The sequence below is a fragment of the Odocoileus virginianus genome, chromosome 2, assembly GCF_023699985.2.
Source record: "Odocoileus virginianus isolate 20LAN1187 ecotype Illinois chromosome 2, Ovbor_1.2, whole genome shotgun sequence".
In the NCBI taxonomy this organism is placed as follows: Eukaryota; Metazoa; Chordata; class Mammalia; order Artiodactyla; family Cervidae; genus Odocoileus; species Odocoileus virginianus.
In genome coordinates this window covers 29,859,179-29,878,578 of record NC_069675.1, presented here as the reverse complement: position 1 = coordinate 29,878,578, position 19,400 = coordinate 29,859,179, and the positions used below count along the sequence as shown (strand labels likewise).

Here is a 19,400-nt window from a genome sequence, read left to right as displayed (position 1 = left end):
TAATAGACATGGTATTTTTATCAGCAGAGAGATTCTTGGTGTTTGAGCTCCATCCCTTGGGCCTGACTCTATCTGCAAAAACATTGCTTCTTCCACTCAGCTTTCAAATTAGCTAAGGGCTTGACAGAACCCTGAGTGCTACAATGGGATCCCACAAAATAACAGATAAGAACTTGTCCTATAGAGTCACACTTTTCAGAACCATTTATTAACTACTGATCACAGGCATAAATATAACCTCTCAAAGCTTGTTTCCTTGGAAATGATGGATGTGCATCTGTTATCTACTAATTTAATAAGAATGCATACCCACTTACCTCCAAAAGCCAGTTTTTAAGCAAAACTGATGTATCATTTCTTACCTGTCTGCCAGCTGATCAGTGAAATCCATTGGCCAAGCTGTATTCCATTGGCCTGACCTCAACTCAGCTCACTCGTGTATCTGAAGTTAGCTGGGAGGTGAAGTGGGTGCTAGCTGCCCTGGATGGTCTCAGTTTGGTGTGACAGCTCTCCACCAAGTGGTGTTCATTTCTAGCCAACTCACACAGGCTTGTTCTCACAGCAGACCTGGGGTTCCAAAAGAAGGAGTAAGCTTGTAAGCCTTTTGAGACTTAAACTCTGAATTTACACACCATTTCTTCTGTTGCATTTTATCATTCTTGGGACCAACCCAGGTTTAAGAGGTGGAGAAATAGAATCCTCTGATTGATGAGAAAAGCTGCAAAATCACCAAGACAAGGTGTGGTGATACAGGGAAGGATAAAGATGGAAACCCACTCCAGTATTCTTTCCTGGAGAATTTCATGGACAGAGGAGTCTGGCATACTACAGTCAAGCCAAGAGTCAGACACGACTGAGAGACTAATACTTACGCTTGCAATCAATTCAAAGCACCTAAAATGTTTTGCACAGTGCCTGTGACATAATAAATGTTCAATAAACATTATACTAGTAATGTAAATCACATAAATACTAGTGATATTTTGATTCTGTCCCTAACTCTTGATCGATGAGAACTGGAGTTAGCAATTAATATAATAAGGAACTCTAGGCCATTGTGGCTTAGCTCTCTGATGGAGACTGATGGAGGGAATAAAAGGTTTAACAGAACAAAGTCCATATGACCTGGGACTTCGGCTCTCTGATAGGCGCCCCAGAAACGATCTGAGAAAGAAACAAAGTCTCCACTCCTGAGTCATGTCAGAGGCAGGACCAGCCTCACTGGCATTCTCAGGGCTCCATGCTCAGAAGGGTCCCACACTCAGGGGGCCTCATTCCAGGTCTAATGCCCTGCTGTCACCATCTTGAAATGCTCTAACAGTTTTGAACAGAGAGCCCTACCCCTCACAAATTATGTATTCAGTCATGCTGAGAGGTCAGGGCTACCATCAGCTCAGGAGTCCTGGCTCTTTAAATGGGCTTTGCTATACTCTGCAGAATCTAACACAGGTCAGGTACCGCACAGCAGAGGAAAGCCGAGGTAACAGAAAAGGCATAGGCCTTAGGATGAGAAAAAATCTAGAGCCTCATCCTGACTCCACCATTCACTCTTGGACCAATCACCAGACCTCTGAGATGGGCAAAGCTTATAGGACTTTCAAGTGAGGTTCATATGTGAAAATATACTGTAAACTACAAAAACATTAATAAATGTACTAAATATTTGTGGGATGGTTATTTCTGGCCAACCAGTCAAAGTCTACAAGTCTACCCTCAAAAAAAGTCCAGTAAGGGTTTCATAGAGAGTTATGGTGGCTACTAAGACCTTCAACTTTCACCCAGGGTGTTTACCATGAATTCAACAATAAAGAACTTTGGGACATGCCTTTACATTTAATGGAGCAGTATAGAAAAGAAAAAAAAAAAACTATACATGACATCAGAAGGACTGGATTCCAGATGGGATGCTGTATTAACTAGATAAACTTCACCTTCTCTAAACCTCAGTTCCTTTAGCTATAAATTAGGTGGTTATAAAAACTAAATGAGATTATGCCTATAAAAACATTTTACAAATTGTTTTTAGCATATAAGCCATAAATAACTATATAAATATAAAATTATTAGTGCCTATTACCCAGGTGGTTTCCTTCATTCCTTCTTTTCTTCTCTCCCTCCCAATTACTATCCCTCCCTTTCTCCTCTCCCCTTCCTCTTAGAAAAAGTCCGAGTGGAATAGGGGTGGCCACAGAGCCTTCAATATAGCAGAACAAAAGAGACCTGAGACATACAGAGGGACACCCCTGTTCACAGACTGTCACACGCGGCTCATGGGAGGCACCCTGCAGAGAAGCGACTCGGGAAGAAACAACCCTCTCACACACACATTCCACGGCCCGTGGTGATAATGGCAGGTCTGCGAATGGGGAACTGGGAAAATCCAGGGGATGGGGAGTCACTGCAAAGTTAAGAGCTCCAGCGTTTAACATTAGCTTGTACTTTGCGGCCAGTGCCATTCATTAGCAAGGACCCTCAGCCCTGTCTCCAGGGAGTAAGGGCAAGGGGGGAATTAGGAGTGTGTGTGCGTGGAAGGCATGGCCCTAGACTGAAGGGGGGACTCTGGAAGAGCAGAGAGGACGCAGTTCTGACTTTGACTCTGGAAGAAGCTGAAACCTCTGCCACGTGTCATTAAGTCCAGATGCCTGTGTCCTTTTCTCACTTGGAGGTGTTAAGTAATCCTCAGTCCTACCTAACTACCCTGTCAAGTCCAGACAAAACTGGAGGTGACCGATTCCAGCCACATCTGTCCATGAGAGGGCGTTATCATTCTCAGGGTATCTGAAACATGCTTTCTAACTGCAAAAAGAAAAGAACTTGTAATTAGTTTAAAGGAATTGTGTCACTGTCAAATGATCCTCCTGGATGGCTCTGAAAAGCACATACACTCACATAATTCCACAGAGTATAAATTCTTTCACAACCAGCCACGCTGATCCCCATCAGGAAGCTGGAAGGAACAGCTGTCCCTCTCAAGCCTTTGGACTCGCTGCCCAGGGCAGACTTTTCCCAGCTGCACACTGCTCCCAGGTTGCAGCCCAAGGTTACCCTGAGAACTAAAGCAACTCTGCACCCCAAAAACACTATTGGCAAAGCATCATTCAGGCTTTTCAGACCGTGGTGCTTTGAAATATTTTTCAAATTGCTGAGAGGAATCACCCAAGTTTAGAGGTGGTCCTCTAACCTAAAAGATTATGTCATGGAAACAAAGCCCAAGGAAGCTTCCCTCTTCTCCCACACTTATTTGTATCTGGGCAGCGGTCATGAACAGCTTTGCAATCCAGCAGCCAAGTAGGGGTGGGTGGTAATGATTTCAGGTATTTTGGGGAATGATGAACTACTTGCTTCAAGGCAAAGAAGAAACATAAAATAGATGAAGGAATCCAGAGAGGACCAGTAGGATAGAATAGTTTTTTATTTCCTTAAGCCAGGATAAATGTTTATCAACAGCGCCAGCAAGGCAGGAAACTACAAAGAGTAGGGGTGAGTTGTCATTTGACTTAAGAACACTAAATGCTGCATACACACACTTAGAAATGCTGCTCTGAAATTCTCAAACTTGATTCCACTTTATACTGATCATTTGATGGCACAGAATTCAAAACAACTAGAAATCAGCCTTCTTCATTACTCCCTTCATACTTCACTATGGAACCTGAAATGGTTAGGGGAAGAAAAAAATTCATGAATAAAGAAATGTACTTTGTCTAGAAGAGTATATATCAAAGGATTCATCTGGGTGGATTTTTTCAAGTCAATATTGTATTTACGAGCAATATTTCTTTCTTTACTGCTCTGCCTTCCTGGAGCTGACCTTTTGTGTATGAAAGATTATCTATTGATCTGTAAATAAGGTTTACACAATATTCTCTTGCCTTTGCATCCTGTCAGCATAATTCTCAGGCAGCTGGATGTTGTTCTTTGCTACTTAGTAAACCATAATTTCACCTTAACAAACCCTTTACTCAGCTGGGTGGGCCTCCACCCCCAACTGACATTCATCTTCCTTTCACATGGGGACCTGTTAGAGCTTCTTAGGAGGCTGTTGATGGCAGCTATGCCATCTGCTTCCTGCAGCCAAAGATGATTCCAGCAGAGTCTTCATTGCAACTCACCTTAGCAATTCCAGATGTTTCTTCCCCACCCCTCCCCTAAGTCTCTCTCCCTCTTTTCTGCTCTCCTCTCTTTAATTTGTTTTGGTAAGAGTGGTGAAAGTAGCATCTTGGACTAGAAAAGTTAAGCCATTTGCTGGGCATGGCAACAGAGACCAGGGATCCAAGAGTGGCAGAGAGTAGTGAGGAAGCAGAGACTCCAGGGCCCCCTGGTTGGGCTCAGGTCTCAGCTCCTACCCTTCTTAGTTGTGTGGCCTTGGGTAATCAGCTTAACAACTCTAGGTTCGTTTTCCTTTCTGTAAATGAGGGATAACGTTGCCTGCCTCCTTGCATTGTATTGAATGAAGTACTGAAAGAATGACTGACATTTAGAAAATTCTCAATATGTTGTTCAGTTGCTCAGTTGTGTCTGACCCCCATGGAGTGCAGCACACCAGGCTTCCCTGTCCTTCAGTATCTCCTGGAGTTTGCTCAAACTCATGTCCATTAAGACGATGAAGCCATCCAACCATCTTATCCTCTGTTGCCCCTTCTCCTCCTGCCTCAGTCTTTCCTAGCATCAGGGTCTTTTCCAAAGAGTTGGCTCTTAACATCAGGTGGCCAAAGTATTGGAGCTTCAGCTTCAATATCATTCCTTCCAATGAATATTCAGGGTTGATTTCCCTTAGGGTTGACTGGTTTGATCTCCTGGCTGTCCAAGGGACTCTCAAGAGTCTTCTCCAACACCACAGTTGGAAAGCATCAATTCTTGGGTGCTCAGTCTTTCTTCTCAGTAAACAGTAGCAATTCTTATTAAATTCCTGACCCTGTTATTGACTAGCTAAGGGAGTCTGTGTAAGGGACTCCACCTCTATGTACCTCAGTTCTCTCTTCTCCTTTGAAAAAAAAGAATACCTATCTCTGAGAGTCTTGCAAGGATTAATTTGATGATGATGATGATGATGTGTTGCTGGCAGCTATATTGCTTTTCTCTTTCAATATTTCTAAGGTTTGGAAGGCCTCTTTAACTGCTTCTTATAGACAGAATCCACTGACCAGCATTCAAACATGAAAATATATTATTTGTGTTTCTCAAAGGAAAAAGGCATCCTTCTCACCAAACTGCTGACAAATCCAGAAAGTTCCCTCTGGACAAGCAAAATTAAATAATCCTGCATAATCTTAACCCCTTCTTTGTTCATTTCCAACACCACGTATGTATGTGTGTGTGCACATGCGTGCACAGGCACACTCAGTAATGTCTGACTCTTTGTGACCCCATGGGCTGTAGCCCTCCAGACTCTCCTGTTCATGGAATTTTTGGCCCACAATACCATGCCATCCCCAACCACCAACTGCTTGGATAATGTTTCCTATTTTTATGTTGATTTATAATTTAGCTCTTTTTATCATACTTCATTGCATTTGAAGCTCACAACAATCCAAGGAGGGCAGTACAAATGCAAGCATTTGACAGAATTCAGCTGGCCTTGCCTGTACTCCCTGGGTACAGAGCTCTTCTGACAGGAATGTGCAATGTCCCTGTGGACTGGGCTATTCTGATAATTTTGATGTTCAGCAATGTTTGGTTCTTTGTGGTGGTGGGAAGAGAGCCATACCAGGGTTAGTTTTTCAAAGTTCCTGCACAATGGAAAGAATCAGGGCCTTCCCATTTCTCCTCCAACATTTTGAATGTGAATCAGCCAGTCAGTGAGAACTCATTCATTCAGTCAACCATTCAACAATCATTTATTGAGGCCTTACTATATCCTAGGCTTTGTTGTGGCTACTTCTTGGGCATACGAAAGATGACAATACAGATGGTGCCTCTGCCCTTATGGAGCTTATATTCTAATTGAAGAGACAACGTTGGATAATGTCAAGTGGTAATAGTGATGTGAAGAAAAATAAAGCAGAGAAAGTAGAGTTATGGTTTAGAAAGGGTGGTCTAGAAAAGAGAAACATGGTTATGAGAGATCCAGGTGACATCAAAGGAGAGCTCTCAACACAAAGGGCTCAGCCTTTGGAGAAGAAAAGGCTATTTATCATTCATTAAGCCCTGAAAATAATACATCTGCCAAGCTGTGTGGTACTGGCCATAGATAAGAGAACTGATTCAATTAAAGGAAAGCTTCTTGGGAGGTAGGCAGAATTTAGCTGCAACTTGGAGAATGAATAAAATTTAGAAAGACAAAAAAGAAGGAATTTTCTGTGAAAGAAAGAGAGGATCAAACCCATAGAACAAAAAAGCATCATGGAGTAGGGAGAGGATGGGGAGATACTGAATCTCAACTAAAAAGAAGGCATATGCTGAGGAGTTTGACTATATAAAGATGGACTGGCTCTGGAAGATTGGAAAACTAAATTAAGGCAAGGAGCTTAAGCTTCAACACAGTAGTAGAAGGATAAGTTACAAGACAGTCTTACTAACAAGGACCAACTGTATAACACAGGGAACTATACTCAATATTTTGTAATAATCTATACATTAGGAAAAGAATCTGAAAGAGAATATGTATGTGTGTGTATATGTACAACTGAGTCACTTTGCTGTATACACCTGAAGCTAACATAACATAATAAATCAACTACAATTTTTTAAAGAAGAGCTTCTTCAGTAGAATAACAGGATGACAATGATTTGGACTGTAGCTTGACGGGGAACAGGGTATAGCCTATATACTCAAGGGAGAACTGCTAAGGGCCAGTTGCCATAATCCAGCGGTAGAGTAATAATGGCCCCTGGAGGAACAGAAAGGCTTGGTTCAATGGGGGACAGGGGACACATTTCTAAACCAGAACCACCACCAGTTTACTTCCCTCCAGGTCAGACAAGGACCCAAGTGACTAGTGATTTTTGCCCACTCACTTCTGGTAACCCCCAAAGCCTCCCTTCCCTTCGTGACCCCCCCACAGAATCACCCTGCAGTCAGCACCCCTCAAGAATTCAGCTAGGCCAAAATTCATCTTACGTGGTAGCTGTGATTATTGGGAAGAAATCAGCCATCTCCCCAGCTGTCAGTGTCATAAGTCTCTGAGGATGTTGTCATGACTACAGGGATATTTGGGCACAATGGAAATTATACAGTTGTTTCTTTTATCAGTAATCTGTCTAGCAGAGCCACCTTTGTCTGATATTGTGAACGCCAGGGAAAGATAGCAAGATTTTCCTTGTGGACCACTGAGGTTCAGGATAAGATTTCAGCCTGGGCAGATCAGCCCCAGGAGAGCAAGAACCTCCTCTCATCTCAAGGCATGATTGTAACGATGGTGATGTTTTCATGCTGCTCACCTCTCCTCTTCCTTCCTCTGACCTGCTCAGTAATTTCTCCTGCAAGAAGTCCAGGCCTTCTCCATCAAGACAATTACAGCATCTATTAATTCACATCAGTATGTTCAGATCTTAATATTATTCTTTCCAAAGGAAGTGGCATATTTTTTAAAAAGGAGCCTGGAAAAGGCAATGTGAAACCCAAGAATCGATCATGATAGATTCCTGGCCAGGGGGTCTTCTGAGAGGGAAATTCCAACAGGATCTACTCAAATAGCACATAACTAAACCTCTATTCCATCCGCTTGCAGAGTCTCTGGATTACATTTTCACAGGATATATTTTCTTATGAGGTAGGTATATCCTCACCTCATTAATTTTGAAATAAGATCTGTCTCTGTCGTCATCAGAAATCAGATGTGAAGACAAGTCCAGAGGGGATTCAGAGAGAAACAAGTCCCAGATGAGCTGTGTGAAGTCAATCCTGACCCCTTTCCTCATTGCGAGTATTACCCCTACTTCCCCCCACTCCCACAGTGATAGACAGATCTTTTCAAGTTTCAGTTTCCTCATCTGCAAAATAGAAATAATAAAATATGCTTCAAGAATATGAAAGCATATGAAAGAGGGAAATGGGTTTTATGTCCTCCAAGACCTCTTCCTTCCAAATGCAGGGTGCCTAACTGTGACTTCAAGACTCTGGGGATCCCAGCATCACTACCTGTCCTGAGTTCAGCACATTCAGACCAACACAAAGGGTCCTGTATGGAAGGAGAAAAGCCCTCTACAAGGCAGGAAAATCCAGCCTCCTGCAGACCACTCTTGTTTCCCAGATCAGGCTCCTCTTCCCCAGGATTCAAAGAGACCCTCTAAATGTTAAGATCCTTCAGATGCATCAAAAACTTAAACCAGTTGTAAATTAGTCTTAAGTACAGCAGAAACTCAGCTTCTTAAGCTAAAGGAGAATCGCAGAATGAGCCCTGTCACTTCGGCCCCTCACAAATGAGCACAGCCAGCCTCAGAGGAGCCTGAGAGGCCCTGGATGTGGGATCAGGCTTAAGAGGCAAACAGCATCCAGTAGCCACTGGAGCTGGCCTGGGAGGAGGGCTGGCCCCAGGCACAGACAGAAAGAGGGATAGCTTAGCCAGTGAGAATCTGAATGGCATCAAGTGAAGCCCCACTTCTGTGGAAAATAAACCGCTGCCTCTTCTTCCACCATTGCAGCCTCAATGTGGGGAGGTTTAAAGGCTGTTTTGGTCCTTCCAGACCCTTGTAGATTTACAGTTATCCCCAGAAGAAGCCACATGTTAAGGTGTTAGAGCTAACACAAGAACTGTCGGCTACCTTCTCTGCAGAGATGAGGCAGCCCCAGGGAAGCAGAGATGGGTCAGAGGAGGCTGGGCTCTACAGTGGACAACAGGGGGCAGGCAGGGTAATGAAAGAGGGAGGGCGCTATGCAGTCTTCTCTGGTGACCTGATTCTGTGCTCCTCCAGGATGGGAACTAGCTTGTCTTCATGGCTGAAACCCAGTGAAAGGCACCAAAAACAAGGCGCTCAGCTACTTATCTTCTCCTTTTAGAGAATCCTGGCTGTGATCCAGTTCTCACACACCTGTAACCAGCTCACTCTGTAACGCTTGTTGAGGGACCCATTTGTCCTTGCTGCCCTCATTCATCTCACCCTCTTCGGCTTTCACACTGTGGGCTCTTAGGTTGGGAGCTAAGAACATAGGCCTGATGGCTCTGCTGCTCCCAGACCCTTGGCTTGTCCATCTGGAAAGATGCTGTCTTCCTGTGGGCATGGCTATAGGAGAAATGCAGTCCCAGGGGCACCTCAGCCAGCCAGATCAGCTGGACCAGGGAGCAATACGTTGCAGGAGAGGTCATCACCTGATTCAGTCAAGCTCTAATTCAGAACGACCGTGTGCAGCTCATCTCTGCAGAGGGCAGCGTCCACACACAGTAGGTCCTTAATGAAAATGTGGGCCTGGGTTTGACTCTGGGTAGTGGAAGAGAAGCAACTGCTATTTTTAGAAAACTATCTTGGGGCCTTACGGAGTGTGAACACCCCCTAAGTGTGTGACAGATGCTTTCAGAAAGAATATTTTCATCTTCAGCAGACATTACAAAAGTGTTCTGCTGCAGTTTAATCACCAGTTCACCCACAGCAAACACCCTGCAAATAAAGTCTAGTTCAACAGGCAGTGAGCTCCTCCTCCACCAGTTCGGTACTCAAAGATAGAAGTGCTGAGAAGAGGGAGCAGGGTGTTTGGGAGATGTGCCAGGGAAGAAATTAGGCGGCCTCCCTCACAAAGCTCACCCACTATGGCTCTCTCTGGTCAAGGAGCCACCCAGACACAGACTCACTCAGCAATAAACAGAGAAAAATCTCTTCTCTTCACAGGAGAGCCACACGCCCAGTCTTCAGCCATGGTCCTATTTGTGTAAGCAAGTAACAAGACCTTTCAGGGCCTCATGTAAAACAGAGAGGAAAAGGACAGCCCATCTCCTTCAAAGGCTGTAAGGAGGGAAAGGAAGGGGGAAGATGAGTCCGGGTGCAGAGTTGCCTTGAAAGTCTGAAAGAGCAAACAAATGCAACCGCTGCTAACTGGACAGGACACTGCTGGCAGGCATGGGATGGGACACAGGGATCACAAATTAGAAAGCCCTTTCACTTCAGATCCACTGACATAGCCTTACAAAGCCCTCTGAGACATTTACTGATGGTTCCACTTTACAGATGGGAAATTTGAGGTTCAGAGATGCTGACTGAATCACTCACCCAAACTCACAAAACAGGACCAACAAAGGATCTTGGTTCTATGAAGACCTACAAGACCTTCTAGAACTAACACACAAAAAAGATGTCCTTTTCATTATAGGGGACTGGAATGCAAAAGTAGGAAGTCAAGAAACACCTGGAGTAACAGGCAAATTTGGCCTTGGAGTACAGAATGAAGAAAAGCTAAAGCTAATAGAGTTTTGTCAAGAGAATGCACTGGTCATAGCAAACACTCACTTCCAACAACACAAGAGAAGACTCAACACATGGACATCACCAGATGATCAATACCAAAATCAGACTGATTATATTCTTTGCAGCCAAAGATGGAGAAGCTCTATACAGTCAACAAAAACAAGACCGGGAGCTGACTGTGGCTCAGATCATGAATTCCTTATTGCCAAATTCAAACTTAAACTGAAGAAAGTAGGGAAAACCACTAGACCATTCAGGTATGACCTAAATCAAATCTCTTATGATGAGACAGTGGACGTGACAAATAGATAAAGGAATTAGATCCGATAGACAGAATGCCTAAAGAATTATGGACGGAGGTTCGTGACACTGTAAAGGAGATAGGGATCAAGACCATCCCCAAGAAAAAGAAATGTAAAAAGGCAAAATGGTTGTCTGAGGAGGCCTTACAAATAGCTGATAAAGAAGAAAAGCAAAAAGCAAAGGAGAAAAGGAAAGATATATCCATTTGAAGGCAGAGTTCCAAAGAATAGTAAGGAGAGAAAAGAAAGTCTTCCTCAGTGATCAGTGCAAAGAAATAAAAGAAAACAATAGAATGGGAAAGACTAAGGATCTCTTCAAGAAAATTAGAGATACCAAGGGAACATTTCATGCAAAGATGGGCACATAAAGGACAGAAATGGTATGGACCTAACAGAAGCGAAAAAAGATCTTCATGACCCAGATAATCACAATGGTGTGTTCACTCACCTAGAGCCAGACATCCTGGAATGGGAACTCAAGTGGGCCTTAGGAAGCATCACTACCAACAAAGCTAGTGGAGATGATAGAATTCCAGTTGAGCTATTTCAAATCCTGAAAGATGATGCTGTGAAAGTGCTGCACTCAGTATGCCAGCAAATTTGGAAAACTCAGCAGTGGCCTCAGGACTGGAAAAGGTCAGTTTTCATTCCAACCCCAAAGAAAGGCGATGCCAAAGAATGTTCAAGCTATCACACAATTGCAGTCATCTCACACATTACCAAAGTAATGCTCAAAATTCTCCAAGCCAGACTGCAACAGTACATGAACTGTGAACTTCCAGATGTTCAAACTGGATTTAGAAAAGCCAGAGGAACCAGAGATCAAATTGCCAACATCCACTGGATCATCAAAAAAGCAAGAGAGTTCCAGAAAAACATCTATTTTTGCTTTATTGACTATGCCAAAGCCTTTGACTGTGTAGATCACAACAAACTGGAAAATTCTTAAAGAGATGGGAATGTTAGACCATCTGACCTGCCTCTTGAGAAACCTGTATGCAGGTCAGGAAGCAACAGTTAGAACTGGATATGGAACAATAGACTGGCTCCAAATTGGGAAAGGGGTATGTCGAGGCTATATATTTTCAGCCTGTTTATTTAACTTATATGTAGGGTACATCATGAGAAATGCTGGGCTGGATGAAGCACAAGCTAGAATCAAGATTGCTGGGAGAAATATCAATAACTTCAAGTATGCAGATGACACCACCCTCATGGCAGAAAGCAAAGAAGAACTAAAGAGCTTCTTAATGAAAGTGAAAGAGGAGAGTGAAAAAGTTGGCTTGAAACTCAACATTCAGAAAAGGAAGATCATGGCATCTGGTCTCATCACTTCATGGCAAATAGATGGGGAAACAGTGGAAACAGTAAGAGACTTTATTTTGGGGGGCTCCAAAATCACTGCAGATGGTGCATGCAGCCATGAAATTAAAAGATGCTTGCTCCTTGGAAGAAAAGTTATGACCAACGTAGACAGCATATTAAAAACCAGAGACATTACTTTACCAACAAAGGTGCATCTAGTCAAAGCTATAGTTTTTCCAGTAGTCGTGTATGGATGTGAGAGTTGGACTATAAAGAAAGCTGCTGCTGCTGCTGCTAAGTTGCTTCAGTCGTGTCTGACTCTGTGCGACCCCATAGACGGCAGCCCACCCTGGGCTCCCTCATCCCTGGGATTCTCCAGGCAAGAACACTGGAGTGGGTTGCCATTTCCTTCTCCAATGCATGAAAGTGAAAAGTGAAAGTGAAGTCGCTCAGTCATGTCCTACTCTTAGTGACCCCCATGGACTGCAGCCTACCAGGCACCTCTGTCCATGGGATTTTCCAGGCAAGAGTACTGGAGTGGGTTGCCATTGCCTTCTCCGAAAGAAAGCTGAGCGCCAAAGAATTGATGCTTTTGAACTGTGGTGTTGGAGAAGACTCTTGAGAGTCCCTTGGACTGCAAGGAGACTCAACCAGTCTATCCTAAAGGAGATCAGTTCTGAATATTCTTTGGAAGGACTGATGTTGAAGCTGAAACTACAATACTTTGGTCACTTGATGCAAAGAACTGACTCACTGGAAAAGACCCTGATGCTGCAAAAGATTGAAGGTGGGAGGAGAAGGGGACGACAGAGGATGAGATGGTTGGATGGCATCACTGACTCAATGGACATGAATTTGAGTAAACTCCGGGAGTTGGTGATGGACAGGGAGGCCTGGCGTGTTGCAGTCCACAGGGTCAAAAAGAGTTGGACGTGACTGAGCCACTGAACTGAACTGAACTTGGAGCAGGAGAGAAGAACACTGATATTAATTGTCCATCTACTAGATGGCAGACCCTAAACTAAGTATTTTGGTCTCACAGGTCCATCTTCCGAATCACCTTTCAAAACAGTGAGGCATGTATTTTCCCCAATTTACAAAGGAGGAATTTGAAACACAGAGGTTCTATAGCTGGCAGAACTAAGAACGGAGTCCAGGAGTGTCTGACTCCATCCCCATTCACCCCACTTTCCAGCATGTCACGACTGGAAAGGTGCAGAGTACGGGTGAAGACAATGTCAATATATCCGGTGTTCTGAGCGTAAGAGTGACACCAGATTACTGTTTGCCATTTGGAACTTGTGATCATCTATGTGGGCTAAGTTTAAGTGTACCTAAGAAATAGATTTCTAAATAATTAATGCTAGAAATGAGTTGTGGGGAAGGGTGTGCAAACTGTTTAAAATATTAACTCTTCTGCAACTCCCCTATGTAATTTAAAAGTAACTGCTTGCCGCAAATGGGTAGTTTGATGAAAGTTATTTGTATGCTGGCATCCAAGATGGTCCCCAAAGATTACCTCTTGGCAACACTCTGTTAGCAGTGAATCTACTAACTTGGAGAGAGCTTTAGGGGAACTTCCCTGGTGGCTCAGAAGGGGGGGGCGTCTACCCGCAATGCGGGAGACCTGGGTTCAATCCCTGTGTCAGGAAGATCCCCTGGAGAAGGAAATGGCAACCCACTCCAGTACTCTTGCCAGGAAAATCCCATGGATGGAGGAGCCTGGTAGGCTACAGTCCATGGTAAAGAGTCGGACATGACTGAGCGATTTCACTCACTCACTTAGGTTTTCAAAGTCCTTATGTAACCAAAGAGGTTTCATGGGACAAAGATTACCAAGAGCATGGGAGCCTGAGAGCCCAGTTTCGGGTCCCATTTTTTCCATTTGCTAGAAGGAAAGTTAACTGAAATGCTAAGCCTCAGTTTCATTATCTTGAAAATGGAGCCAATTATAACATCTTCTTTGTGGAGTGGTGGGCAGAAATAAATGACTCTGTACAGGCGAAGCCTTCATAATGCCTGCATATGGAGAATCCCATGGACAGAGGAGCCTAGGAAGCTAGTCCATGGGGTAGTAGAGAGTCAGACATGACTGAGCACACATGCATGCCATGTGATAAGGGAATTGGTAAGCATTAACTATGATTGTTTCTGGTTCAAGCTTAGAAATTTGGGTGATCCACTGACCTTCTGTGAACACTGCCTCCCTTATCTGTAAGATGAGAACCATAATTATGTTCATCTAAGAAACTCACAGTGAAGTCAAATGAAGTGAAGGTGTCAGTTGCCCAGTCATGTCCAACTCTTTGTGATGTCATGGACTGTACCCCGCCAGTCTCCTCTCTCCATGTACTTTTCTAGGCAAGAATACTAGACTGGGATAGCCATTTCCTTCTCCCGGGGTCTTCCCAACCCAGGGATCAAACCCAAGTATCCCATATTGCAGGCAGATTACTTACCCTCTGAGCCACCGGGGAAGCCCCAAAGTCAAATGAGAGAATATGAAATAACTGTCAGTCACATGTGCTACATGAACATAAGGCAGGCCGATTTTCCAGTCTTATCTTCCTAGAAGTCTGGGTTAGAGATGTGACCTGTCTAACCAGGTCCTAGTACTTTAGTTATTTCCCAAACACCTGGTCTATTGCAGCCTCTAGCCCGGGCCCAAGTCAGACACCAGTCATTCTGTTCCCCAAGCAGGAGGAGACAGTGATGAAAGTTGTCAGGTGGTATGCTGAAATTCCTCCTCTCAAACTAAGTGACACAATAAACAGCTCCCACCCTGCCACATGGTGAGGGGCTGGGAAGGGCAGATTCATGGCTGTCTGGAGGGACCCTTCTCCCGAGGCTCCTGCACCATTCTCATGCCCACTGTGCATGAGAGGTTAAGAGTTGTGTTAACTAGTTTCTAGAAACTTGGCATATAGCATGTCTCACACCTCAGCATCTCAGGAAAAGTCTACCTCTGACATCTTGTTATGCTGAGACCTGCTCTAGCCATGAAGGCATCATATGTGCTCTAAACTGAAATGACAAATAACATCAAATTGAGAGCTTCTCAGTAGCCCATCACAAACTTTTTATTTCTTTCTAATTCAGCCCATGTTGTCAAAGATTTATCTTCAGTTTAGCCTTCCTTTGATTCATTTTTGTCATGAGAATGTGACTTCTTCCTACCCAGACATGGTGTGTAGAGAGGTTAATTGTTGGACTAGGGGGAGTAGGAATCTTATCCTGTGACTGATGGACTCTGTGAAGCTGCAGGGGAGTTACTCAGTCTCTCACCTTCCCTCTTTAGGTGGTACTCTGAAGGGGCCCATCCGGAAATGCCTGAAGATGCGGGCAGAAACTCCATCAAAGTTCACTAGACACAGTGTGCCCTTTCAGCAATGTGACTCCGTAAACTTTGTGCTTTATACCATGGCAGTGGAGCAGAGGGGGCTGACTAATAGAACACTCAGAGTTTGTCAACCACGTCCTGCAGGGTGACAGCATTTTCAGAGAATCAGCGTCAATACTCTAGCTCCTAGCAGGGCTTCAAAGGTTGAACTAGGAAACACCAAACTCAGGAGATACTCTACAATAAAGGAGGAATCCAAGGTCAATGTGTTTGGGGAAAGCCAGCACCCTACTTCCTGCTCATGGGCATTTATAAGGAATAATATTGTGGTTAAGGCTCTGAGAACCCTGTAGGAAAGAAATGCTTAGCCTTATTAACCCAGCATTTCCTAGACTTATTTGATGATTGTAGCCTTTCATTTATAAGCAAAGCACTTACAACGTTTGAAAATAGCATTTTTGGAGGAATGCTCAGTTCCCAAGTTGAAAAGCATCTTAGGGGCCACAGAGGTCAGCTTCCCTTCCCAGCTCTATACCCTCTTCCAGCATGTGGGCTTTCTCCTCACACATCCAAGCAATTCTCAGACATCACTTGGGTGCTCTATAATTCAACTCAATTTTGACACTGTCTACCTGGATACAGCATCAGATCCCAAGGATCTGTGATTTGGTCCTATAAAATTGCCCCCCATAACATACTAACTGCAAGTCCAGGTTGTCACCTGTGCTCCTGACCAACCAGCCATAGAATGGAGGTTCCAATAACTCTTCCTTGAGTTTGGTTACTTTGCTAGAGCAGCTCATTGAACTCAGGGAAACATTTTGCTTACTCAAAAACTAGCTTATTACAAAAGGATACAATGTAGGAACAGCCAAAAGGAAGATATGCAGAGAGTGATGTATGGGGAAAGGATTCTGAGCTTCCGTGCCCCTCTCCAAACACATCACACTCGCCACCCAGAAGTTCTGTGCCAGGAAGGGGAACAGAGATCAAATATACATTTCTTATAATAAATAACAATATCACACCCCTCAGGAAGAATCCCAGCCACACAGACACTTCCAGAGGTAAGGAACCAGGTGCTTCACAGTACAATTAACCCTTCTATTGGGCAGCTGTCATAATGAATGAGAATCAGTCCTTATGAGAATGAAGGACCAGCAGCCTGATCATGGTAGGAGCACAAACTTTAGAGTCAGAAAGATGTTGGGTTTGACCTCTAGCTCTGCACATCTTAAGTGTGGCTTTGTGAAAGTGCCTGAACCTCTCAGCCGTGCCTCCTCCACTCTGATATGAGGATGGTAATGTTACCTGTCTCTTAAGGTAGAGGAGAGGAATAAATAAAAAAATCAATGTTAAGTGCTTGGTGTGGTACCTGGTACATAGGAAGTGTTCAATAAATGTTGACCACTATTATTATTAATCCTATATCTACCTTCCTAAGCAGCACAGCACAAATCTATTATTATTTCCACCTGGCAGCTCTTCAGAATCATAATCTTCTCTTCCCAAGCAAAATATCCTATGTAGTGGACAATATGGTCTTGAATTCCTCACCCCATCAGCAAAAAAAAAAAAAAAAACCCTATGTTCCCAAATAAGTTTACTTATAGATCCATATATAATTATAGTATTAATGTATAGTTATATTACAAAATATACACACAAATGATATCTTAAAGTATGAAATAAAGATGAATAAAAAATGTGCTTTTACATATACACCCTGCCTTAATATATACCATTTTATATGGCACAATAAGCCTATTTTGATCTCAGTAAATATAATAACAATATTTTAGAGGAAGCAGTATCATAGGATGCACTTCATTATTTTTTAGTTAATTTTATTGAAGGGTAATTGCTTTACAGAATTTTGCTATTTTCTGTCAAACCTCAACATGAATCAGCCACAGGTATACATATATCCCCTCCCTTTTGAACCTCCCTCCCATCTCCCTCCCCATCCCACCCCCTAGGTTGATACAGAGCCCCTGTTTGAGTTTCCTGAGACATACAGCAAATTCCCGTTGGTTATCTATTTTACACATTGTAATGTAAGTTTCCATGTTACTTTTTCTATACATCTCACCCTCTCCTCCCCTTTCCCCATGTCCATAAGTCTGTTCTCTATGTCTGTTTCTCCATTGCTGCCCTGTAAATTAATTCCTCAGTACCATTTTTCTAGAGTCCGTATATATGTGTTAAAGTACAATATTTATCTTTCTGACTTACTTCACTCTGTAAAATAGGTTCTAGGTTCATCCACCTCATTAGAACTGACTCAAATGCATTCATTTTTATGGTTGAGTAATATTCCATTGTGCATATATATATCACAACTTCTTTATCCATTCATCCATCAATGGACATCTAGGTTGCTTCCATGTAAATAGTGCTGCAATTAACAATGAGATACATGTATCTTTCTCAATTTTAGTTTCCTCAGGGTATATGCCTAGGAGTGGGATTGCTGGGTTATATGGTGGTTTTAATCCTAGTTTTTTAAGGAATCTCCATACTGTCTTCCATAGTGGCTGTATCAATTTACATTCCCACCAACAGCGCAAGAGCATTCCCTTTTCTCCACACCCTCTCCAGCATTTAATGTTTGCAGAGTTTTTGATGAGGGCCATTCTGATTGGTGTGAGGTGATATCTCATTGTAGTTTTGATTTGCATTTCTCTAATAATGAGTGATGTTGAGCATCTTTTCATGTGTTTGTTAGCCATCTGTATGCCTTCTTTGGAGAAATGTCTGTTTAGGTCTTTTTCCCACTTTTTGATTGGGTCATTTGTTTTTCTGGCATTGAGTTATATGAGCTGTTTGTATTTTTGGAAAGTAACCCTTTGTCAGTTGCTTCATTTGCTATTCTTTTCTCTCATTCTGAGGGTTATCTTTTCACCTTGCTTCCTTTGCTGTGAAAAAGCTTTTAAGTTTAACCAGGTCCTTGTTTACTTTTGTTTTTATTTCCATTACTCTAGGAGGTGGGTCATAGAGGATCTTGCTTTATGTCATCGAGTGTTCTGCCTACATTTTCCTCTAATAGTTTTATAGTTTCTGGTCTTACATTTAGGTCTTTAATCCATTTTGAGTTTATCTTTGTGTATGGTGTTAGGAAGTGTTCTAATTTCATTCTTTTACATGTATAGCTGTCCAGTTTTCCCAGCACCATTTATCGAAGAGGCTGTCTTTGCTCCATTATATATTCTTGCCTCCTTTGTCAAAAATAAGGTACCCATAGGTGCATGGGTTTATTTCTGGGCTTTCTATCTTGTTCCATTGGCCTCTATTTCTGTTTTTGTGCCAGCACCATAGTGTCCTGATAACTGCAGCTTTGTAGTATCATCTGAAGTCAGGAAGGCTGATTCCTCCAGCTCCATTCTTCTTTCTTTGGACTGCTTTGGTTACTCAGGGTCTTTTGTGTTTCCAAATGAATTGTGAAATTTTTGTTCTAGTTCTGTGAAAAATGCCATTGGTAATTTGATAGGGATCACATTGAATCTGTAGATTGCATTTGGTAGTATAGTCATTTTAGCAATATTGACTCCTCCTCCCCAGGAACATGGAATATCTCTCCATCTGTTTATGTCATCTTTTATTTCTTTTATTAGTGTCTTTTAATTTTCCGTGTACAGTTCTTTTGTCTCCTTAGATAAGTTTATTCGATATTTCATTCTTTTGCAATGGTGAAGGGGATTGATTTCTTAACTTCTCTGATTTTTCATTGTTAGTATATGAAAATGCAAGTGATTTCTGTGTATTGATTTTGTACCCTGCAACTTTGCTAAATTCACTGATTAGCTCTAGTAATTTTCTGATACTAGCTTTAGGGTTTTCTGTGTACAGTATCATGTCATCTGAAACAGTGAGAGCTTTAATTCTTTTCCAATCTGGATTTCTTTTTTTCTTCTCTGATTGCTGTAGCTAGGACTTCCAGAACTATGTTAACTAATAATGGTGAAAGTGAACATCCTTGTTTTTTTTCCTGATCTTAGGTGGAATGCTTTGAGGTTTTCACTACTGAGAATAATGTTTGCTGTAGGCTTATCATATATGGCCTTTACCATGTTGAGGTAGGTTCCTCTATGCCCATTTTTTGAAGAGTTTTAATCATA

General features: G+C 42.7%; 1 protein-coding gene across 1 annotated transcript in view; it reads left to right on the top strand.

Moving 5' to 3' along the window:
* Positions 1–19,400, top strand: part of FSHR (follicle stimulating hormone receptor) — a 189,235-nt gene that overhangs the window by 118,563 nt on the left and 51,272 nt on the right. The window lies entirely within an intron of this gene.